This window comes from Chiloscyllium plagiosum, unplaced genomic scaffold (genome assembly GCF_037043375.1).
Source record: "Chiloscyllium plagiosum isolate Xiang-an unplaced genomic scaffold, Cpla_swu_hap1 HiC_scaffold_25, whole genome shotgun sequence".
Classification (NCBI taxonomy): Eukaryota; Metazoa; Chordata; class Chondrichthyes; order Orectolobiformes; family Hemiscylliidae; genus Chiloscyllium; species Chiloscyllium plagiosum.
The window spans coordinates 6,462,546-6,487,759 of record NW_028270163.1 but is presented as its reverse complement, the minus strand read 5'-3'; the positions used below and the strand labels follow the sequence as shown (position 1 = coordinate 6,487,759).

At 45.4% G+C, this 25,214-nt stretch overlaps 1 long non-coding RNA gene across 1 annotated transcript; it reads left to right on the top strand.

The window, feature by feature from the left end:
• The first annotated feature begins 5,593 nt into the window (after window positions 1–5,593).
• Window positions 5,594–20,779, top strand: LOC122561912 (uncharacterized). Its single transcript, XR_006315146.2, has 3 exons — window positions 5,594–5,743; window positions 6,087–6,205; window positions 20,579–20,779. It is a non-coding gene; the product is annotated as an uncharacterized LOC122561912 (long non-coding RNA).
• The last annotated feature ends 4,435 nt before the right edge of the window (window positions 20,780–25,214 follow it).

The following is a 25,214-nucleotide window of genomic DNA, read 5'->3' as shown; positions in this document are numbered from 1 at the left end:
TCAGACCTGCCTTCAAAATTCAGACACACAAATTTAAACCTCACCATAGTGGCTAGGAAATTTAAATTCTATTCATTAAACAAAAAGTCTAGTCTCAGTAATAGAGGCCATGACACTACTCCATTTTTGTGAATGCAGTGATTGGAACAAGGTCAGCCAGGGAGATCTCATTGAGAATGAGTGAGGGTGTTAACCTGTTACAATCAGGGAGCCCTGGCTGACAGATATAAACAGGAGTGTCAGGGGTTCTGCTCATTCTGATCTAGCTGGGTCAGTGTCATGTACTATGCACATGTAAATAAAGGGTGACTTGGTGATGGGATACTGTCCTTGGTGGAGTTATTTCAGTAAATATCCATTAGGCTCACCAGTCTTGAGAGAAGAAATTCTGTTGGTCTGGCTTACAGGTGACTTCAAGACCGACAGCAAAATGATCAGTTCTTAATGCCCCTCTGAAATGGTCCAGTCAGCCTTTCAGTTCAAAGGCAAATGCAGGGTGAGGTACCTGGGGGGTGGTGGGGCATGTTGGTGTGGGAAGAGGATGTAGGGGGCAAGATGGGGGGCCATGGGAGCAGAGTGGCGGCTGTTGTGGGGATGGTGCTGGTGGGAGGGAGTGGAATGGAGGGTGCTGGGAGCGAAGGTGCACAAAATTCTGCCCTACAATGCTCCTTGAAGAAGCACAATTGAAGAATTGCAAACACAAAGTGTTGGAATAACCCAGAAGGTTTGGCTGCATCTGTGGAAAGAAGAAAACAGAGTTAATGTCCCGAGTCTGATATGAGTCTCCTTCAGAATTTGGAAGGCCTGCTGAGTTTCTCTAGCACTTGCTGTTTATATTTCAGGTCTCCAGCATCTGCAGTGCTGTGTTTTTATTTAAGTAGAAATTATAGATTGGTGACAAATGCTAAAATGTCTTAGAGACAATGGTGTGTTTCCTAACCAGTCCCAGTGAATAAATAAGAGTTTTATGTGTTGTAAAATGTACCTGGAACTATATGGCTTGTTTACAGATCAATACATTGATTCAATCACTGGGTGTACTGTAACCAGACCTATGTCATAATAGTCAGTTTGATTGATGATTCGTGCTGACATGGTAATAACACACAATGCAACTTAATGGCGGTAAGCACCAAAATTACAAGACATTTCAAAGTGGTGATTATTACTGTCCAGCCTGGATGAGCCCTGCCTTCATAGCTTGGGCTTTCTTTGTAGTGCACATATTGCACAGATATTTAAGCGAATTTGACAATCTGGAATTTGTTCACAAAATTAATTAATATCACCCATCTGGTCTGGTCCCTTGCGAATTACCCAAGTAACATATCCCTCATCGGCCACTGTGTAATCGTTGATGTTCACGCATCAATGACTGAAATAGATTCACACAGGATTGGATCTGCTCGGTCCAAAATCTCGTTCCATTTCAGAGTGCTGCTTGCCCCTTCAAATCCAATCATAGCCCTTCTGAAATCTTCCAGCCAATTTGCTGTAATTTATGACCTCAGCACTTATTGCAATACAAAATCCAACTATACATTGATCAGCTCAGCCAAGGATTCACTCACCCGTATTTTCTGATTGAATTTGAATGAACTGTTCAGTAGCAACCTGACATAAAGTTGAGTTAGGTTTTGCACAAATGCGTTGCTGCATTAACTTGAACAATAGTCACTGATTGCAATAAAATTTAAGGTAATTGGCAAAATAACCAGAGGGAAAATGAAGAGAATGTATTGATGTAGCAATTTGTTATGATCGACAATGCACTTCCTGAAAGGCTGGTAGAAGCGAATTTAATTATAATTTCCGAAAAATGAACAGAGAGCTGCTTGATTGGGAAACATTTGCAAGGCAACTGGGAAAGATCAGGGGAGTCAGATGTATTGAATGACTCTTTCATAGTGCTAGCACAGACTCGTTGAGAGTTCATCCCAAAGCCTTGATCAATATTTGTCCTTCAACCGACATCACAACAGACCACATGAGCCACTATCAGATTGCTGCTTATGGGAGCTTGTACAAATGGCTGCTACAATTTCGAAGTAATAACATTAATTACACCTCAAAACTCTGCATTGGCTAAAGCTCTTTGAGATGCCTTGGTGTCATGAAAGGTCCTTCTTTCAACAAATAACTTTCCTCTCACTAGCAGTGAGGAAGCGCGGCAAAAAGAATCATCGAATTATTCAGAACAGAAGGAGACCATTCACTCTTCCATTGGAAGAAGGATCTAATTTGTCCCAATATCCAGCTCTTTTCCTATAGTCCTGTTAACTTGAGTTTATTTGAGTATTGATTCAACTTCCTTTCTAAAATTTATCTCAAACCTTCCACTAACCTATCAGAGAGTTGATTGCAGATCACAAGATCCTGTGCTGACAGATTCCTTTTTGCCAATGAAGATAACATAAGTATAGATCAAGCAAAAAATAGAGTTCTTGTAAAAATGGACTTCAGCAGCAAAACCTCAGAAGACCAAACAGAGTTAGACCCCAAACATGCAATTAAACAATATGGGTGGTGAGTTTCCAGTTCTCTTGTACTTCACGGTTGACTGGGAATCTCTCCCACCCTTACCACAGCTGCCATTGGTGTATGTCGGAAGGATTTACATGTTGACTCTCACCTTGTTTTGCCATGGGATGAATGTACCTTCCTTGAGTAAGACCTGAACCTGGAGCTCCTTGTTCAGAGGCAGGGACACAGCCAACTACACCACCAGACCTCCTCCTTCCAAATACATGGTGCCAGAATTGAAGGTTTAGAGTACTTTTGTCCTCTATGCATCTATCAATAAAGCCAAAGACCATGTGACTTTTTTATAGCAGCTTTACTAACTCACTCAGTTACTTTCAAAATTCTTCTGCATATACCCCAAATATCTTTGTTTCTTAATTTGGTTATGGCAGCAGCAGGAGGAGAAAAAGTCAATGTTTCAGGTGTAAACTTTTTCAGGGTCCCGAAGAAGGGTTATACCCGAAACATTGTCTTCTCCAGCTCCTGATGCTGCCTGGCTTGCTGTGTTCTTCCAGCCTCCTACTTGTTTACCTTGGATTCCAGTATTTGCAATTTGTTTTTGTGTCTTAATTGGTTCTGAGCAGTTTCAATTTAAATACACACAGGTGCTTTTGATAATGAGATCTTTAGGATAATCATGTTGTAATTTTCTTTGGTTTGCCTTTTATTTATAAACAGCTCGAGTCTTCTTCACCCAGTTCAAAGGAGGGATTCGAATAAAGAAAGCGTTTCAGGGATTCCCTGAAGGTTTCCCTCTGGAAATACAACATCGAACTGACTTGGAGGACGCTCCTGTAGGGAGGGACACAGTTCTTCAAGAACATCTATTGGCAAGATGGATGATGGAAGGCGAACCAGAGATGGAATGCCAATGACCTCAAGGTCAAGGACCAATTCCACCTCCCGGAAACACCCAGCCGATGTGTGGCTAGTTTTGAGAAGATTTGTAGCTCAGGTTGAGGTTCTGGCTGTAGGTTTGCTCGCTGAGCTGAAAGGTTCATTTCCAGATGTTTTGTCACCACACTAGGTAACATCTTCAGTGGGCCTCTGGGCAAAGATGTGTGGCTCTCACTGCAGGCTCATTGACCATCTAAGGACCCACAGAACCCATGACTAGTAACATGGAATTTCCAAGGTGGACAGCCATATTTGTTAGCGAATGATTGCTGACAACAATGAACAGCTCTGGTGTGTGTTGGGTTGGGCAGGTGATTGAACGCAATTCCCACTGATTATTTATTTGTTCCACCAGGTCTGAACTTACACCATGTTTTTTGTAACTGGGCCACCAAACTGCTTTAATAGAATGCTGTAAAACTACAGCAAAACAGCGAGTGGGATTATTTCATCGAAGTGGTCTGCACAATCATTCCATTGCGATTTCAGAAACTTTCAGCGAGTTTGGCTTATACTGGTCACATTTGGGAGTGGAGGAACTGAAGGAGCTCCTTCAGTCCCGTGGCCCTTCTCCGCAACTCCATCAGGATAGAGCCTACCTGCCTCTCATCTCCTCTCATCTGCCTTAATGCCATTTCCTTGACAGCATTATCAACAATTAATCAACGAAACTTTCTGAAAGTCCTAAGGCCATTTTGGGGACCTCTGCCATTTCCTTAATTTATTGTTTATCAGAATTGCTCATTTTATTCTATTTCAATGCAATGTTAAAATAGCTTTAAATTACAGAATAGGGGAATTAAAGCTCACAGACACTGTTCTCCCTGGCTGGTAATGTATGTTCAGTCAGATTACAGAATTAATGAATTCCTTTGATCTGCAGTGGAGTTCCTGTGTGCTTGATCTCTGAGTATTCCCTTCTGTGTAGCTCCTATATACTCGGACGGTGTCCCGTTTTAATGACTGTCTGTGCAGAGATTGTTTCCTTGCAAATTTCCTGCAGTTTCCCTTATTCCCACTGACCCCTGTCATGGCCAGCATTGGGAGAACTGTTTAAAACCCTTTTTCAGAGGCAAATGATTTTGTTAATTCTCTCCATATTGAGAGCAAACTGGATATGAAGCCAAAGAAATGGAGTGTTGCAAGTAACTAATGTGCTGCTAATATGTTGAGAATGAGAAAATTGTGAACAGGACTTAAAGAAACTACAAAGGAATATAGTTGGGTTACATAAATATCCAAAGTTCTGGCAAATGGAGGGCAATGTGTCGCTAAGTTCAAAATTCTGGAACTCCATCCTTAACTATAGCCATACTCATTTCATCTCTCACACACCTACTCCCCTCCAACCAGGCCACAGATTGCAGTATTCCAACAAGGCAGCTCACTAACATCTTCTCAAGGGCAACAAATGCTGAGCGAGCTCGCAATATCGATATCCTGTAAATGACTCCAAAAGCAAAATTCATTCTGAGCTGAATGTGTACATGAAAAAGCCTTCTTTTTCAAATATGGTGGCTCACAGTGTCAGGACGCTGGATTCGATTCCACCCTCGGGAGACTGGCTGTGTAGAGTTTTCACATCCCTCCAGTGTCTGTGTGGGTTTCCTCCGGGTGCTCCAGTTTCCTCCCACAGTCCAAAGATGCGCGAGTTAGGTGAATTGGCCATGCTAAGTTGCCCGTAGTGTTCAGGGATGTGCAGGCTGGATGGGTTTGCTAAGGTAAATGTAGGGGGGTGTGGGTCTGGGTGGGATGCTTTTCAGAGGATTGATGCAGACTGAATGGGCCAAATGGCCTCTATCTGCACTGTAGGGAATCTATGCTTCTACAATGTTGCTGATTTGCACCTGGGGTAATCCAGTGTTGAATGAGTGTGAATTAGCCAATTTTAAATTGTAGTGGCATTCAGCAACTCAGTGAAAATGTCATTTTCATTATTATTATTATTATTAGACTGGTCAGCAATTAAATTGTGCTGAGGCAATGAGAAACAGAGAGAGAGAGAGAGAGACAATGACATCGAGAAGAATCAATTCACCGTGTGCAGTGAATATGAAGGCTGTGGAACAATTAAATGAAATTTCTCTTTCAGCCAAACACTTTGGCTCATGTAAGTAAATTGACAGAATGTGGCAGAGGCAATGTGTTTACTCGCGAGCTGCGAATCCTTATCCATTCCTCGGGCAATGCTCTGTTACCTTGTGAAGGACTACACTTCGAGGACTTAGACAACAGCAAAGTACATGGCTGACAGTGTACATCTCTGAGTCTCCTTCGGTGAGATTACAGGAGCTGGAGGGGAAGACATTACAGTGGGAGGAATGTGAGTCATACTACCATGATATTTACATAGATCAAATCCAAAAATCTTTACCTGAAGATGACAGCAAGGTCCTTAGTGAAACATCACACCATGACTTCTATCCATGAATAGAAAGAACAGTCTCAGCCTTCATTGGCTGCAAGGAAATTCAATCTGTTACTGTGTCTGGCTGTTTAGCTCTACTCAGTGATTCAAATCACTTCACCTAGAACTCCAGTCAGGACAAAACATTCAGTTTCTTTTCTCCACAAAGGAGGACCAGGAAGAGATTTTTGTCATCAAGTTTCAGCTCTGGTTGATTTTCATGACATTTAATTATTTTCATACATTTGTCATGTCCCAGATGGTTCGAATTGTGAAAAATAGCCAAAAGGCCGAATCCAGAGAGCATCAAGGAAGTAGCTCCTGTTGTGGTGTCTGGCTGGACTGTCGAGTTCGAGAACACAAAGTCAGTACATGTGGGTAGGTTATGTTTCTGTGTCTACAGAAAATAAAACCAAAAGGCAATATGTACGAGCAAATTACTGCAGATGCTGGAATCTAAAGTGAAAAGAAAAAAAATGCTGGAGATCACAGCAGTGGCCATGGAGAGAGACCAAGTTAATGGTGTGAGTCTAAATGACTCTTCGTCAGAGCTGAAGTGAAGTGTGGAGCAGTGGGAGGGCCGAGGTTGGGCTGCTGAGGGAGAAAGGATGCTGATTTTTCAGATTAAATGATAGAGATGTGAGAATGGCAGAACAATGGAATGTCTAATGAAGAAGGGTTATACCAAAAACGTCGACTCCTCCACCTCCTGATGCTGCCTGGCTTGCTATGTTCTTCCAGCATCTTGCCTGTCTACCTTAGATTCCAGTATCTGCAGTCTTTTTGTCTCTAGACTGGAAAGCAGAGTCAGTCTGGAGTATGGGGAGGGGAGAGAGGACATGGTGACAGAGAATGTAACAAGCAAAGCTAAAAGAAAAAGGGAAGAATTGGGAGTGGGTTCACAATTTGAAGGTGTTAAACTCAATATTGAGCCCAGAATGTTGTGAAGTACCGAGTCTGAAGATGAGATTTGCTTCTCTAGTGTTCACTATGACTCGCTGGAGCATTGCAGCGTGGCATGGACAGACAGGTGGGCATGCGAGCAGGACGCTGTGTGAAAATGGACGTCTAAGGGAAGGTCAGGGTCACCCGTAATCACGGATCGGAGGTGTCCTGCAAAGCGGTCGCCCAGTCTGCGTTTGGTTTCTCCAATGTGGAGTAGGCCACATTGGGTGCAGCGAATACAAAGCACAAGCCTGGAGGAGGTAGAGGTGAAATGCTGCTTCACCTGGAAAGACTGTTTTGGCCCTTGGATGGTGAGCAGGGAGGAAGGGAAAGGGCTGGTGTTGGTGATCAAGGGGTCCGTGACTTTGTATTGGATGGCTGTGGACAGTTTATTCCCCGAAATGGAGTCGGAGAGGTCGAGCAGAGGAAGGGAAGTGTCAGAAACGAACAATGTGAAAGTTATAGAGGGTTGGAAATTGGAGGCAAATGAACAAATTTTTCAAGGTCCTGGTGGGAGCATGAAATAGCACCGAAGCAGACTTTGATGTACTGAGAAAAGAGTTGTTGGAGGGAGCCAGTGTAAGACTGGAACAAGGATTGTTCCACATTCCCCATAAAGAGGTAGGGCATAACTGGGACCCATGTGGGTGCCCATAGCCACTCTTTCACTTGGCAGAAGTGAGATGAATTAAAGGAGAAATTGTTCAGTGAGAGAACAGGTTCAGCCAGGCGGAGGAGAGTAGTGGTGGATGGGGATTGTTCAGGCCTCTGGTCGAGAATGAAGCCATGAGCTCTCAGACCATCGGGTGGGGAATGGGGTCATAGAGGGATTGGACATCCATGGAGGCAGTTAGGGACAGGGAACTGGAAATTGTCAATATGGTGGAGAGCATCAGAGGAACCATGGTTGTAGGTGGGCAGGGTCTGGACAAATGGAAAGAGGATGGGGTCAAGGTTGGAGGAAATGAGCTTGGTGGGGCAGGACCAGGCTGATACAATGGGCCTACCACTGGTTTGTGGATTTTGGGAAGGAGGTAGAAGCTGGCTGTCTGAGATTATTAGGTTAGACGCAGTGAGGGGATGATCTCCAGAGGTAATGAGAGCAGTGGCAGTCCTGGCAACAATGGTTTGACATTGGGATGTGGAATCATGATCGGAGGCAGTGGGTAAAATTGTCCGAGAGCTGGTGCTGTGTCTCCGCAAGGTAAAGATCAGAGCGCCAGACTACAACAGCACCACCTTTGTCAGTGGGTTCAATAACTCAGGTAGGGTCGGACCTGAGAGAGCGAAGCGTGGTAATTTCTGAAGGGGACAGAAGCTTAGAGTGAGGGAGAAGAGCAGAGAAACTGATATGTCCAATATCATGGCGGCTGTTTTCACTGAAGAGATCAAGGGCAGGTAAGAGGCCAGAGGAAAGGGTCCTCGTGGAGGGTGAACACTGGAGGTGGGTGAGGGGATCAGTGGAATGCAGAAGGGTCTGGGGCAGGGGAGTCCTGCCTAAAGAAGTGAGCACAGAGACAGAGATGGCAATGTAAGTTAGACAGTAAGTAGCAGGTAGTAAAACATAGAATTGTTGCCTGATCCTTCAAGACACAGCTCAATCCCTCCTTTCATTCTGTTTTAAAATTTTTTTTTATGCAATGTTAGTGAGGCTATATTTATTGCCCACCCCTAGTTGCCCTTAACGATGATGGGGAACCTTTCTGGTTTTTTTGCCCATTGTAATCCATTGCCCACTGAGAGCTTTGGTGATGAATGTTTATATGTGACTCCAGACCCACAGCAATGTCTCTCCTTTCCTCTGAAATGGCACTCAGTTCAAGGGCAGTCGGGACGGGTTATGTATGTCAGCCAGCCAGAGACGTCCATGTCCCACGAGTGAATTTTAAAAATATCCTGAGGCATGAAGTTGCGCTCCGCCATGACAGGTACAGAATGTGACTTCAACTAAATGCAATCCTTTAGAGAAGCGAATCCTTGCCTGATCAGGCCTTAAGGCGGAAGTGGGTGCTGCAGATGCTGGAGGTTAGAGTCAAGATTAGTGTGCTGCTGGAAAAGCACAGCAGGTCAGGCAGCATCCAAGGAGCAGGAAAATTGGTGTTTTGGGCAAAAGCCCCTCATCAGGAATTCTTGATGAAGGGCTTTTGCCCAAATGTCAATTTTCCTGCTCCTCAGATGCTGCCTGACCTGCTGTGCTTGTCTAGCACCACTCTGATCAGGCTTTAATGTTACTCTAGGCCCACAGCGATGTTATAAATCTTTAGTTGCCCTCTCAACTGGAAGCTCATCCTTAGCTTCACCTTCTCATGAGAAACTAAAGGGGCAATAAATGTTCGCCTTATCATTAACATCCATATATTGTGAATGAAGATGTTAAAAACTTATCTCAGCACCATCTGATTAATCAGTCAACCAAGTCATTTGATTGAAGATACACGTATAGATTCATATATTGAAGAGTGTAGTGCTGGAAAAGCACAGCAGGCCAGGCAGCATCCGAGGAGCAGGAGAGTCGACGTTTCGAGCCTAAGCCCTTCATCAGGAACCCTGAACCCTCATTCCTGATTAAGGTCTCTTGCCCGAAACATCGATTTTCCTGCTCCTTGGATGCTGCCTGACCTGCTGTACTTTTCCAGCAACACACTCTCGACTCTGAGCTCCAGCATCTGCAGACCTCACTTTCTCCTAAATTCATATATTACCAATATCTTCTCACAAAATAGGAGGCTGTTATCAATCACCCGAGAAACCATTTCTTCAGCAGATGTAAAAGCTTCCAAGGTTGCCTTTGCACACTGATGAGTGATTGAAACAACCTTTCCTCCCTTCTCTCACTTTGCAGACATTTCTCAGCTGTAGAAATGTCAGGCACCTCTTGCAGCCCTGCACAGTTGAAAGATGAGATGCGATGCTATGTATAAACCTCATTCCCATAAGCTGCAACCATCCTATTGCAGATTTGTCACAGGATCTGGTTATACAAAAGGTTAAGCTGCTAGTCAGATCACTTACAATTGGAAACCCAGTGGACATAGTTGATGTAAAGACATTAACATAATGAGAAAGAGCATTTGTTTTCCCAAATTTTAATGACTAGTAAGTAGAAGTCGTAGAGTCATAGAGATATACAGCATGGAAACAGACTGTTTGGTCCAACCCGTCCATGCTGACCAGATATCCCAACCCAATCTAGTCCCACTTGCCAGCATCCGGCCCATATCCCTCCAAACGCTTCCTATTCATATACCTATCCAGATGCCTTATAAATGTTGCAATTGTACCAGCCTCCACCACTTCCTCTGGCAGCTCATTCCATACACGTACCACCCTCTGGGTGAAAACGTTGCCACTTATGTCTCTTTTATATCTTTCCCCTCTCACCCTAAACCTATGCCCTCTAGTTCTGGTCTCCCCCACCCCAGGGGAAAGACTTTGTCTATTTATTCTATCCATGCCCCTCATGATTTGTAAACCTCCAGGGAAAACAGCCCCAGCCTGTTCAATTCCTCCCTATAGCTCAAATCCTCCAACCCCTGCAACGTCCTTGTAAATCTTTTCTGAACCTTTTCAAGTTTCACAACATTTTTCCAATAGGAAGGAGACCAGAATTGCACACAACATTCCAACCGTGTTCAAAGATTATGAAAATGTACATATGCTTGCTTCAGTAGCTTGCAAATTCTATGGTACTACAAGACAACATTTACATCTTGCATAAAGGTTGCAATGGTTCCTGCCTCTGTTGTCATTTTAAACAGATTCTTTCCATCCCCTGGTCATTTCTACTTGAACCTCCTCTCACCTCCTGCCTCTTACCTTAAATCCGAGCCCCCTTGTTCTCGATCCCTATAATTTCTTCTTATTTGTCCCACGAGGATTGAAAGATTAATGTCCGAGCCCCTGTAATCTCCATCCTTGCCTCCCAGAGCATCTTGGGAAACACCTCATCTATGCCTGGAAACTTATCCAATTTCAAACCTAATAAGACCTCCTTCGTGATTGCAATTTATTCAAGTATATCACCACCCTCTGATTTCTAAACTTACATTTATCTTCTGTATCATGAATACAAATGGAAATACCTCACTTAAAGCCTCACCCAGGTCTTTTGGCTCTATTCACAGTCTTCCATTCCCACTCTTCACTTCATTATCCTCTTACCCCATTTATACCTTAAAATGCCTTTGATTTTTTTTCTTCATTTTACTCACCTGTGTTTTCCCATGCTTTCTCTACATACCCAATTCGACATTAAGTAACCCACTGCACTTTCTATAATCTTTTGGGGCTTCTGCTGTTTTGAGTCCTCAGTATCTACCACAAGCTTTACTGTTGTTCCTTATCCATTCCTGTACATTCCTTGATGTCCAGAGTTCATTGGAATTTTTGGTTCCACTCTTCACCAATACGGGAACATGTGTTCTTGATATTTTATTTTTGAAAGACTCCCACTGGTCCTCCAAGTCACTGCTCCCAGTCTACCTTGGCCACATCCTGTCTTATCATACTAATATTGGCCTTCTCCAATTCAAAACTTTTATTTCTGGGTCTAACTTTGTCTATTTTGATGTCGACCTCAAATGTTCCTGAGTTATGGTCACTATCACTGAGTTGCTGTCCCACTGCCACATCTCTCACTCGGACAGCTTTGTTGCCTAAGGTTTGGTCCAACATTGGCCCCTCACTTGTAAGAATTTTCATGCAGTGGGTTAAAAAACTCTGAACATGGATTCACAGGTAGACAGAATCATGAAGAAGGTATTTGGTGTGGTTGCCTTTATTGTTCAGTGCATTGAGTCTCAGAGTTAGGAGGTCGTGTTGCAGCTGTACGGGACATTGGCGAGGCCATTTCTAAAATACTGCAATCAGTTCTGGCCTCCCGCTAAAGGAAGGATGTCGTGAAACTTGAAAGGGTTCGGAAAAGATTTATGAGGATGTTGCCAGGGTTGGAGGGTTTGAGCTATAGAGAGAGGCTGAACAGGGTGGGGCTATTTTCCCGAGAGCATCAGAGGCTGAGGGGTGACCTCATAGACGTTATAAAATCATGAGGGACATGGATAGGATTAATAGACAAAGTCTCTGTGACTCTATGACTCTGTGTATACTCGAGTATAGAAATACGGGAGGACAGTGAAAAGTGCATAATGTCACCACATATGGCACTACCTTAGGTACGAAGGTACAAATAATAACCTGGAGAAATAAAGTTAAAAGTAAAGCATTACCATTGCTAGGTATTAGTAGAAACATAAAGAAATAAAGTTGAAAGTTAATATTACAGTCCTTCCTTGTTTTAATTGAAAGAAATAAAGGAATAAAGGTGAAAGTTCAACAGTCTTCCTCAAGGCTCAGTCTCCTCCATTTTGGGCCGCGCTCAGGAGGGAGTCTCAGCCCTCGGGCTAACTAACTCGAATTCGGCTAGTGGTCAGGGACAGGAGGGTGTGGCTGTGAGGGAGGCAGGTAAGGGAAACCAGGACGTAGAGCTGCAGGAGCCTCAGTCCCTGTCCATGTCCAAAAGGTGCAAAAGTGTGGGCAGGAATGCGGGCTGCAGGGAGGATGAGCCAACTAATAACGGGACTGTGGTGCAGGGAGCCATTCAAGTGGAGGGAGAGAAGAGACATGTTGTTGTAATTAGGGATTGCACAGTTAGAGGCATATACACTGTTCTCTGTGAGCAGGATTGAGAGTCCTGAAAGATGTGTTGCCTGCCTGGTGCTCGGATTCGGGATATCACACCTGCAGAGGAACTTGGGGTGGGAGGGTAAAGATCCAGTGGTTGTGGTCCATGTAGGTATGAATGACATAGATAAAACTGAGCAGAGGTTCTCCTAAGGGAGCATGATCAGCTAGGAGCTAAATTAAAAAGCAGAACCAAACAGTTAATAAACTCTGCATTACTACCTATAACACAAGCTCATTGGCACAGGGTCAACAACATTAACCGATAAATGTGCGGCTCAAAGATTGGTGTGGGCAAAATGGGTTTGAAGTCAGAGGACCAGCACTGGAGAAGGAGAGACCTGTTCCGATGGGACGGTCTTCACCTGAACTGTGCTGGGACTAGAGATCTAGCGGATCACATAACTAGGTTTGTAGACAGGGCTTTAAACTAAATATGGGGGAGGGTTCAGTTATAGGGTAAATTAGAAAACCTAAATTAAAGGATTCAGAGATGCCGGTGTTGGACTGGGGTGTACAAAGTTAAAAACCACACAACACCAGGTTATAGTCCAACAGGTTTAATTGGAAGCACACTAGCTTTCGGAGCGACGCTCCTTTGATCGCCCTCACCTGATGAAGGAGCAGCACTCCGAAAGCTAGTGCTTCCAATTAAACCTGTTGGACTATAACCTGGTGTTGTGTGATATTTAACTAAATTAAAGGAAGCGGTAAGAGTTCAGAAACTCAGAAGAGGTTACTAAAATCTCCAGCACAGATGCGAATGGGACAGAGTGTATGGAAAGGGTTAGCCATCAAACTTCAAGCACATGGGGCAAACAAATGACCATCAGGAGAGGAACAGTCAATACAGGACTGAAGGAGTTATATCTGAATGATTGTAGTATAAGGAATAAGGTAAAAGAGCTTGTGGCGCTGATTGAAATGGGTAGGTATGATGTGGTGGGCATCACGGAGACATGGCTACAAGGGGATCAGGATCGGGAGCTGAATATTCAAGGATATACATCTTATTGAAAAGATAGGCAGGTGGGTGGAGGTGGTTGTCTTATTAGTAAGAAATGAAATTAAATCAATTGTAAGAAACAAAGTAAGGTCAGATGGTGTAGAATCTGTGTGGGTAGAACTGAGGAACCACAAAGGTAAAAAAAAAATGTTGGAGTTATGTACAGGCCTCCAAACAGCAGTCAGGATGTGAGGCACAAGATACATCAGGAGATAGAAAAGATGTATCAGAAAGGCAAAATTACAGTGATTCAATGTGTAGGTGGATTGGGAAAATCAGGTTGGTAGTGGATTGCAAGAAAAGGAATTTGTGGAATGTCTATGAGATGGCTTTTTGGAGCAGTGTGTGGTGGAGCCCACTAGCAAACAGGCAATACTGGATTTAGTGTTGTGTAATGAGACAGACTTGATAAGGCAGCTTAAGGTGAAGGAATTGTTAGGGGGCAATGATCATTATACAATTGAATTTACTAGGCAATTTGAGAGGGAGAATATAGAATCAGAGATAACAGTATGTCCATTGAATAAAGGCAACAGTTGAATAAGTGCTATTTAATAAAATACCATTGAATAAATGAATAAAGGCAACGACAGAGGCATGACAGAGGAGCTGCATAGAATTGACTTGATTTGGGGTTGGGGATGGGGGCCGAGCAGGATAGACAGTGGAACAGCAGTGGCAGGAGTTTCTGGGCGTAATTCAGGAGACACGGCACAGATTCATCCCGAGGGAAAAGAAGCTTGGTATAGGGAGGATGAGGCAACCCTGGCTGACCAGGGCAGTCAGGGATAGTATAAAGGCAAAAGAGAAAGCATATAATGTGGTGAAGGGCAGTGAGAAACCAGAGAATTGGGAAGCTGGCAAAGACAAACAGAGGGCAACAAAAAACAAAATAAGGAGGGAGAAGATTAAATATGAGGGTAAGCTAGCCAGAAATAGAAAGAAAGACTGTAAGAGTTTCTTTAGATATATAAAGGGCAAAAGAGAGGCTAAAGTGGACAGTGGACCGCTGGAAAATGACACTGAGAGATATTGGCAGGGAACAAGGAAATTTCTGAGGAACTGAATAATTACTTCGTGTTCAGTCTTCACAGTAAAAGACACGAGTAATTTCCCAAAACTTCAAGAGAGTGAGGGGGCAGAGCTAAGTGTGGTGGCCATCACCAAGGAGAAGGTGCTAGAAAAAAATGGATGGCCTGAAGATGGATAAATCACCTGGACCTGATGGATTACACCCCAGAGTTCTAAGGGAGATAGGTGAAGAGATACTGGAGGCGTTAGTGATGATCTTTCAGGATCACAAGAATTGGAGATGGTCCCAGAGGACTGGAAAATCATTAATGTGACACCCTTGTTTAAAAAGGGAATAAGGCAAAAGACAGAAAATTATAGAATGATTAGCCGAACCTCGGTTGTGGGTAAGATCCTGGAATCCATTGTGAAGGATGAGATTTCTGAATATTTGGAAGTGTGTGGTAAAATAGGGCAAAGTCAGCATGGTTTCATCAAGGAGAGGTCATACCTGACAAATCTGCCAGACTTCTTTGAGGAAATAACAAGCAGGTTAGACCAAGGAGAGCCAATGGATGTTATCTACCCGGACTTCAAGAAGGCCTTTGACAAGGTGCCACACAGGAAGCTACTGAGTAAGATAAGGGCCCATGGTGTTAGAGGCAAGGTGCTAGCCTGGATAGAAGCTTGGCTGACTGGCAGAAAGCAGAGAGTGGGGATAAAGAGGCCCTTCTCAGAATGGCAGCCAGCGACAAATGGTGTTCCACAAGGCTCCGTGTTAGGACCACAGCTTCTCAATCATACATTAATGATCTAGATGAAGGAACTGGGGGCATTCTGATGAAGTTTGTAGATGATAAAAAGATAGGTAGAAGGACAGTAGCATTGAGGAGGTGGGAAGGCTGCAGAAGGATTTGGACAGGTTAGGGGAGTGGGCAAAGAGGTGGCAGATGGAGTACAACTTGGGAAAGTGTAAGGTCATGCACTTTGGTAAGAAGAAGAGACACATGGACTGTTTTCGAAAAGGGGAGAAAATTCAGAAATCAGAAGTGCAAAGAGACTTGGGAGTTCTAGTCCAGGATTCTCTCAAAGGAGACTTGCAGGTTGAGTCAGCAGTTAGGAAGGCAAACGCAGTGATGGCATTCATTTCGAGGGGGCTTAAATACAAAAACAGGGATTGTACTTCTGAGGTTCTGGTCTGGCCACATTTGGATTTTTGTGGGCAGTTTTGGGCCCCACGTCTCAGAAAGGATGTCCTGGCCCTGGAGTATGTTCAGGGGAGGTTCATGAGAATGGCCCCAGGAATGAAAAGCTTAACATCTGAGGAATGTTTGAGGACTCTGGGTCTACACTCAATGGAGTTTAGAAGGATGAGAGGGGATCGAATTGAAACTTACAGAACATTGAATGGTCTGGACAGAGTGGATGCTGGGATGTTTCCATTTGCAGGAGAGACTTGGACTTGAGTGCACAGCCTTAGACTAAAGAGAAGACCTGTCAGAACGGAGATAAGGAGAGAAGTCTTCAGCCAGAGAGTCGGGAATCCATGGAACTCTCTCCCACAGAAGGCTGTGGAGACCAGGTCATTGAGTATATCTAAGATTGAGATAGATAGGTTCTTAATTATCAAAGAGTTCAAGGGTTATGGGGAGAAAGCAGGAGAATGGGGTTGAGAAACTGAGCAGCCATGATTGAATGGTAAAGCAGACTCGATGGGCTGAATGGCCTAATTTCTGCTCCTATGTTTTATGGTCTTTTAAATCTCGGGCATGTGCTCTCACTGCTGCAGATACTGGGGGACTGACACTTTGGGCTCATACTAAGCATGTTGGGCTCCACCAGAAGGGGGTGTGGGCCTGGAGCAGTGTGGGCTGTAGACCTGGTGTGGGGAAGGGGGTGTAACCCTGGAGCAGTGTGGGCTGGAGCCCCGGTGTGGGGAAGGGGGTGTGGACCTGGAGCAGTGTGGGCTGGAGCCCCGGTGTGGGGAAGGGGGTGTAACCCTGGAGCAGTGTGGGCTGGAGCCCCAGTGTGGGGACGGGGCTGTGGGCCTGGAGCAGTGTGGGCTGTAGACCTGGTGTGGGGAAGGGGGTGTGGGCCTGGAGCAGTGTGGGCTGGAGCCCCGGTGTGGGGAAGGGGGTGTGGGCCTGGAGCAGTGTGGGCTGGAGCCCCGGTGTGGGGAAGGGGGTGTGGGCCTGGAGCAGTGTGGGCTGTAGACCTGGTGTGGGGAAGGGGGTGTGGGCCTGGAACAGTGTGGGCTGGAGCCCCGGTGTGGGGAAGGGGGTGTGGGCCTGGAGCAGTGTGGGCTGGAGCCCCGGTGTGGGGAAGGGGGTGTGGGCCTTGAGCAGTGTGGGCTGGAGCCCTGGTGTGGGGAAGGGGGTGTGGGCCTGGAGCAGTGTGGGCTGTAGACCTGGTGTGGGGAAGGGGGTGTGGGCCTGGAGCAGTGTGGGCTGGAGCCCCGGTCTGGGGAAGGGGGTGTGGGCCTGGAGCAGTGTGGGCTGTAAACCTGGTGTGGGGAAGGGGGTGTGGGCCTGGAGCAGTGTGGGCTGGAGCCCCGGTGTGGGGAAGGGGGTGTGGGCCTGGAGCAGTGTAGGCTGTAGACCTGGTGTGGAGAAGGGGGTGTGGGCCTGGAACAGTGTGGGCTGGAGCCCTGGTGTGGGGAAGGGGGTGTGGGCCTGGAGCAGTGTGGGCTGGAGCCCCGGTGTGGGAAAGGGGGTGTGGGCCTGGAGCAGTGTGGGCTGGAGCCCCGGTGTGGGGAAGGGGGTGTGGGCCTGGAGCAGTGTGGGCTGGAGCCCCGGTGTGGGAAAGGGGGTGTGGGCCTGGAGCAGTGTGGGCTGGAGCCCTGGTGTGGGGAAGGGTCTGTGGGCCTGGAGCAGTGTGGGCTGGAGCCCCGGTGTGGGTAAGGGGATGTGGGCCTGGAGCAGTGTGGACTGGAGCCCTAGTGTGGGGAAGGGGATGTGGGCCTGGAGCAGTGTGGGCTGGAGCCCTAGTGTGGGGAAGGGGATGTGGGCCTGGAGCAGTGTGGGCTGTAGACCTGGTGTGGGGAAGGGGATGTGGGCCTGGAGCAGTGTGGACTGGAGCCCTGGTGTGGGGAAGGGTTTGTGGGCCTGGCGCAGTGTGGGCTGTAGACCTGGTGTGGGGAAGGGGATGTGGGCCTGGAGCAGTGTGGGCTGTAGACCTGGTGTGGGGAAGGGGATGTGGGCCTGGAGCAGTGTGGACTGGAGCCCTGGTGTGGGGAAGGGGCTGTGGGCCTGGAGCAGTGTGGGCTGTAGACCCTGTTTGGGGAATGGGGTATAACCCTGGAGCAGTGTGGGCTTGAGCCCTAGTGTGGGGAAGAGGGTGTGGGCTGGAGCAATGTGGGCTGTAGACCCTGTGTGGGGAAAGGGTTGCGGGCCTGAATAAAATCCCCTTTCATTATTACCCTGTTATTTTTACACCTCTCTGAACATTACCTACATTTCTGTCCATCTATCTTTCCTGGAATGATTTTGGGGTCTAAAATACACTCTCAGCAATGTGATTGCACTGTTTCTGTTTTAAGTTCTACCCCGAAGGCTTGAACAGAGAGGCCTTCTCAGATATCATTCCTCCTTATTGTAGTAATTAACTCCTTGATTGACATTGCAACACCTCCTCCTCTTTTACACCCGTCTCATCTTGTCTAAAGATTCTATGGCACAGAATATGGGGCTGCCGATCCTGCCCCTCTCTCAACCATCTCTCCAAGGTCTCTCCGATAATACCACATTCCCATGTGTTATTCAGAAGCCTCAACTCATCGACCTTACTCACAAGGTTCCTCTTATCCACATCAATGCCAATCAACTTCCTGCGCTCCCCCTTTGTAACTTAAGTTGACTATATTCACTCTGCCTGCCAGACGGATTGTATTTTCCTCTACAGTTGTCTGTGCATTACCCACTATAATACCCCCACTCCGAATCACATTCCGCTGTTAAATTAGTTGAAACCTCACCAACTGCAGAAGCAGACCTCCCCACAAGGATGTCAGTTCAGTTGCTGTTCAGGTACAACCTGTTGGACTTGTAGAAGTTACACCCTCCTCAAAACCAAACATACCAAGCCAGCCAGGAATCTAAAGCCCTCCCTCATGCTCCAACCCTTCAGCCACATACTTTTTTTTTAGATTAGATTACATTACAGTGTGGAAACAAGCCCTTCGGCCCGACAAGTCCACACCGACCCGCCGAAGCGTAACCCACCCATACCCCTAACCTAACACTACGGGCAATTTAGCATGGCCAATTCACCTAACCTGCACATCTTTGGACTGTGGGAGGAAACCGGAGCATCCGGAGGAAACCCACGCAGACACAGGGAGAACGTGCAAACTCCACACAGTCAGTCGCCTGAGGCAGGAATTGAACCCGGGTCTCAGGCGCTGTGAGGCAGCAGTGCTAACCACTGTGCCACCGTGCCGCCCACTAAACTCATCTGTTCTATCCATCTATTCCTACACTCACTAGCATGTGTCCCTGGGAATATTCCAGAGATTACAACCATCTAGTTCCTGCTTTTCAAACGGCTACCCAGCTCTCTAAATTTCCAAAGCAGAATCTCGTCTGTCTTTCTTACTACAGAATCGGTATCAGGATGAACAATGACTTCTGAATGTTTACTCTCTCCTTTCAGAATACCCCGCAGCCATTCAGTGACAAGTTTGACCCTGGCCTCAGGAAAGCTACACATCATCCTGAAGTCATACCCACAGCCACAGGAATGCCCGTCTGTACCCTTTACTATTGAGTCGACTTCCCTCAGTCTTGCTGCCTGCCACTCATGCCGTATCTCACTCATTTTCTGTCTTTTCGTGGTGTTCTCTTGTCCTTCGTTCGTTCTCTCACTCCCGCTGTCTCTCCCACTGCTGCTTTCCCTCTTCTGCCTCCTCACAGACAAGGAGGTAAAACACAAAGATCATTAAACATCCCCCAGACTCGACCATTTCACCAACAAATTTGCAAAAAAAGGAAGATAAACCATATGTGCATTCAGGGAGTAAGTATGTGTGTTGAGTTCACATGACTAATAATGATACCTATCACCCACCCTTGATTTCCCAGACAGAAACGCATGTGAAACAATCTATACATTGATTAATGCGCCATAAATAATATTTCACACAACCTATCACATCAAATGATGTATCCTATAATTCTGTGAAGTGAATATCAGTGCCTTTCTCTGTCTCTACACTTCTATCATGCAGATTCTTGCAGGCTGACGTTTCCCTGAGGTTCAGTATATCTATGCATAACATATATATATATATATATATACACACATATGTACATACACAAGGATATACTAAGAAAACTTATAAGCCAAGCCTGTCATTGGGCAGAATTCATAACATACCATAAGACCACCTTTATTCCTCCATTTTACCTTTAGGTGAACAGACATTCCCAAAATAAGCCATTTTTTGTATTGTGTATAAGAGATATTCACTTATTTCCATTGCTCTATTATAACGGTATAAGTCTCAGAGTGCATTTGATTTGGTTTGAACACCATGAGTAACCATGTGAGTTTACTCCACTCCAGCAGCACGTCGGGGGTTAATATAATTTAACATTTCCTGTGCACTCTTTGTTTCTATTCTTCTTCTCGATTGCTTTTCGTGTGAGCGTTGTGAATTTCTTCTGCATTGAGGGTTACAGTGGAAGGTGCATGATTATTCTCATTGCTGAAAGGCTGTCGGCATTGCAAGCGGAATCGGACATTTCGGGAGACAGCAAAATATGGGAACAGAAACACCCCCTATCCCACACCGGGGCTCCAGCCCACACTGCTCCAGGGTTTAATTGGTTGATGTGATTTTGAGTTATTCTATGTGTGTGTGAAATCCTTCTGTCTCTCCTTATTGCTGTAGTTTCCCATCAGCCTGGTAAACCCTTCCTTGCTGAGCATTATGGTTTCAATCCCCTTCCTAAAATAAGATGCCCACCTGGTACACAATATCTTATACTGTGTCTTGTACAATGTTCTGCTGCCTTTATATTCTTTCAATCCATGCTCTTAAATATTAAACACAAACTGCAATTAGCTTTATCTGGAATCACACTGGGTTCAAAATGTTTCTCTCTTCACAGATTATTATCAGAGAATCCCTCCAGTGTGAAAGCAGGCCATTTGGCCCATTGAATCCACACCGACCCTCCGAAGAACATTCCACCCAGACCCACCCTATAACTCTGCAATTCTCATGGCTAATCCGCCAGGCCTGCACACCCCCTGGACACTATGACAATTTAGCATGGGCAATCCAATAAAAAAACATTACTGATGCAAAATTTGTGAGTGTCTAAAATATGTCATGGAATTTTAGAGTCCCTACAGTGGAGAAAGAGGCTGTTAGGGTCATTGGGTCTGCACCAGGTCTCAGAAGGACATCCCACCCAGACCTGGCCCCCTCCTCCTATTCCCATTGGCCCTCATTCCCCATGGCTAATCCACCTAGCCTGCACATCCTGGGAGGAAACCAGAGCACCCAGAAGAAACTCATGCAGACACAGGGAGAACATGCAGACTCTACAGGGGCAGTCACCCTGGGACGGCAATTGTCTAGTGGAATCATCGCTAGACTGTTAATCCAACGACCCAAGTAATGTACTGGGGACCTGGGTTTAAATCCCTCCACCGCAGATGGTGTAATTTGAACTCAGTAAAATCTGGGATGTGACTCTAATGATGACCATGAAGCCATTGTTGATTGTTGGAAAAACCCATCTGGGTCACTAATGACCTTTAGGGAGGGAAACTGCCATCCTTACCTGGTCTGGCCTACACGTGACTCCAGACCTGCAGCAATGTGGTTGACTTTTAACTGCCGTCTGGCCAATTAGAGATGGGCAAGAAATGCTGGCCTAGCCTCATCCCATGAATGAAAACAGAAATGAACCTGGATCCCTGGTGCTGTGAGGCAGCAGCGCCAGCCAATGAGCCACTGTATTCTTGCCTACACAAATGTTTCACTTCCTTTCTAATCTTTCAATCTGTGTTCTTACATATTCAATACAAACTAGACTAGCTTTATCTAGAGTCATACTGGGCTCGAAACATTAACTCTGTTCCTCTCTGCACAGATGCTGCCAGACCTGTTGAGTTTCTCCTGCATTCTCTGAGTTTGTTTATCTTTCTATATTCACACAACAATGAAGAAGGAAACATTCTTGGGTCAAGTCAATTAAGTGTCAATAGGGTAGAGTGGTCCTTGCATCATTAGGTTTAGGTTAGCACTGGAAAACGCCAAGGAGTAAACCAGAGTAAATTGGAGAGGAGCTGAAACTAAAATTGAGGACAAATCTGGTCATCGAAATACAAATACAAACAAGGAACAAGTGGAGGCTATTCAGTCCCTCAAGCCTGCTCCCCCACTCAATCAGATCATGGTTCAACCTCATTCAAGCCTCAAATCTACCTTCCTGCCTGTCCCTGATAACCTTTCAGGCCCTTGCTTAACACAAATCTATGTATCTAACAGTGAACATAAAGGGATTCCCAAAGTCTTCTGTCGACATAGAAATAGAAAAACAGTGGTAAAAAGAGAAGAGAGCTTGATGAGAAACCAAGAGGTTTCAATGAGGCAGAAGGTGCAGCTATGGTACAAAATAAATTCTTCATACCTGCCTATCCCAAGCAAGCAAGCAGACACTATCCAACCGATATGAAAAGAGGAAGTTGTTGTAAAAATGGATGAGTTAATAACTGATAAGGCAGACAAATGGGCAATGCTTCAAAAGCTTGTGATTTGAAATAAACCTGTTGGACTATAACCTGGTGTGGTGTGACTCCTGACATTACCCACCCCAGTCCAACACCGGCACCTCCACATCATGGCTACATATTTAAAGTTGATAAGTCACCTGGCCTGTATCAGTTTCGCCTGAAGACATGGGAACAAGTGAGGCTGGAGTCTGTAGAAGAAGGATCATGTGGTGCAATAGTAGTGCCCCTCCCTCTGAGCAAAATGCCCTGAGTTCAAGTTCCACCCACTCTGAAATTGTTCTTAACATTTCTGATCAGATAATATCTGATAATAATTGTAAATATTATACTGTTGTTCAAAAAAGGGTGTAATACAGATCAAATTGGAAATTATGGGCCAGTCTCGTTTTATCTCATTGGTTAAATGGCTGTTGCATTTGGGGTCAAAATTAGTCTCTTCAACAGATGTGGGTTAATTCACAAAGGCAGTTGGTCAAGAGCAAATTCCTTTTAATGAGCTTGATTTTTTTTTTGATGAGTTAACAGAGACAGTTGATGGTGTACATGGACTTGCAAAGAGGTACAGTGCTAAGGAGTCATGTTCAAGCCCATGTAATAAAAGGGATGAAGGCCAAACAACAAAAATCAGAATAGCGTGGGACAGTGTTGTTGTCGAAAATGTGGTGCTGGAAAAGCACAGCGGTCAGGCAGCATCCGAGGAGCAGGAAACTCAACGTTTCACTTCATCAGGAACAGTGTTGTTCCCCACCATCTGTGCTAGAACCACTGCTTTTCTTGATCTACTTTAACAGCTAAGTATGGGCCGCTATTTCAAAATTTGCAGATAGCACCAAATTTGGAAGTATATTGAACTGTGCAGAGCATAATGGTAGATTTTAAGGAGAACATGGACAGGCTAGTGGAATGGGCAAACTGGAACACATGAAATTTAATGCCGAAATGTGTGAATTGATGCATTTTGATACAAAGGTTTACAAGACCATTAATAAAGACTTCTTGAACTTTTCTTTGATGGTGCTATGATATTTGTTTGCCATTTTCTTTAAAATATCTGTTTAAATTGTGTAAAAATATTGAAAATAAGAAGAAAAGAAAACTTCTTGACTGACACTCGAGGATTGTCCAATTGCCGAATGAGTTTTATTTTTGATTTCCGAGTGGCAGATGGAGACTTGTTGGTTGACCAATGTGGGTGGGAGTCTGTGATAAATCTCCAGGAAGAGTCGGCTCAATGTCATGGAGGAAGGACCAAATGTATGGATGTAAAATCTGCTGATAACACAATGATAAGCAAGAAAGTCATAGTTATAGAGCTGGACAGCATGGAAATAGACCCTTCGGTCCAATGCCAACCAGATATCCTGAAGTAATCCAGTCCCATTTGCCAGCATTTAGCCCATATCCCTCTAAACCCTTCCATTTCTGGCACTCATTCAGAAGCCTTTTAAATGTTGTAATTGTACCAGTCTCCACCACTCTCTGGCAACTCATTCCATACACGCACCACCCTCTACATGAAAACGTTATCCCTTAATTCCTTTTTAAATCTTTCCGCTCTAGTTTTGGACTCCCTTATCCTGAGGAAAATGTTGGCCATTCACCCTATTCATGTCCCTTGTGATTTTACAAACCTCTATGAGGTCACCCTTCTGCATCTGATGCTCCTGATGTCTGTCCTGATGTTGTTGGTTTGCGTCGAGGCATATCGCATGAAGGATCAGCTGTCTCACTCAAACAGCTTTGTTTTTCAAGTAATACAGGCAGATCATAGCAAACAAGGGCACACAGATCACAGGGTGCTTAGACAGAGTGAGGCATACAGGATTACAACTGCACAGGAGGTGTGCAAAGTAAAATAAGCATTATTTGAAATTAGAGAGTCCATTTGTCGTCTAATAATAGCAGGGAACCAGTTGGGGTGTGTGTGTTCAAGCTCCAGTATCTTATGCCTGATGGAAGAGGTTAGAAGAGAGCATTACTGGGGTGGGAGGGAGCTTTGATGATGTTAGCAGCCTTTCTGCAGCAATGAGAAGTATAATGGGAGTCCATGGATGGGAAGTTGGTTTCTGGGCTGTGTTCACAATCTCCTGTAGTTTCTTACGTTCTTGGGTAGAGCAGTTGCCATACCAGGCCATTATCCAGACAGATAGAATGCTTTCTAAGATGCATCTGTAAAAACGTTGGTGAGGGACCTTATGGACATGCCGAATTTCCTAGCTATTGGGTTTTATTGTCACGTATACTCAAGCACAGGAGTACAGCAAAAAGATGTACAAAGTTGCCACTTCTGGTACCATCTTAGGTACAAGGTGCCTAGGTACAAATATTATCGACTACAGAGGAAACTCGCTTATCCGAATACCAATTATCCGAAAATCGGATTATCCGAATGAGATTTCCAGATAGAAACGTGACATCAAAGACGTATTTCCAGCAGCGATCGTGTCTTTTGTTTACAATGATTAAACAGGCACCGTCTCCAAATGACTGACCTCCCGCCCTCTCTCTCTCCCCCCACACTTTCCCTGGAATTCTACAGAGGGGTGTACCCTAACTTACCCCGCTTCCCAGGGATAATTTCTCCAACATGGTCCTGTACAGGGCAAACAGGGAACCTGTCAAAAATTTGCAGAAAAAGGTTGTTTGTGTGGCTGTGGCTGTGTGCGCGCCTGTGCACTACTTGGAGACTTACCCCACAAATGCCGCAGCAGCAGCTGTCTTGTTGTTGGTGTGCAGTCGGAATACCCCGGAGAGGGAAGGCTGTGCTGGGGGCGGGGTTGGACTGGGTTGGGGGGGGCGGAGGGGGGGGTTGGACCAGGGCGGGGGGGGCGGGGGCTCGCGTGCTTTGTGCTGGGGGGGGGCGGTGTTGGATGGAATGAGGGGGGTATGAGAGGGGGGCAGTGATGGGGGCGGGGTCTTGCGCGCAGTGTGCTGCTGCAGTCTCCTGAATTGGGAGCAGCCTTTAAAAACTCTGAGCCCCAGAAGAAAGAAATTGATTTT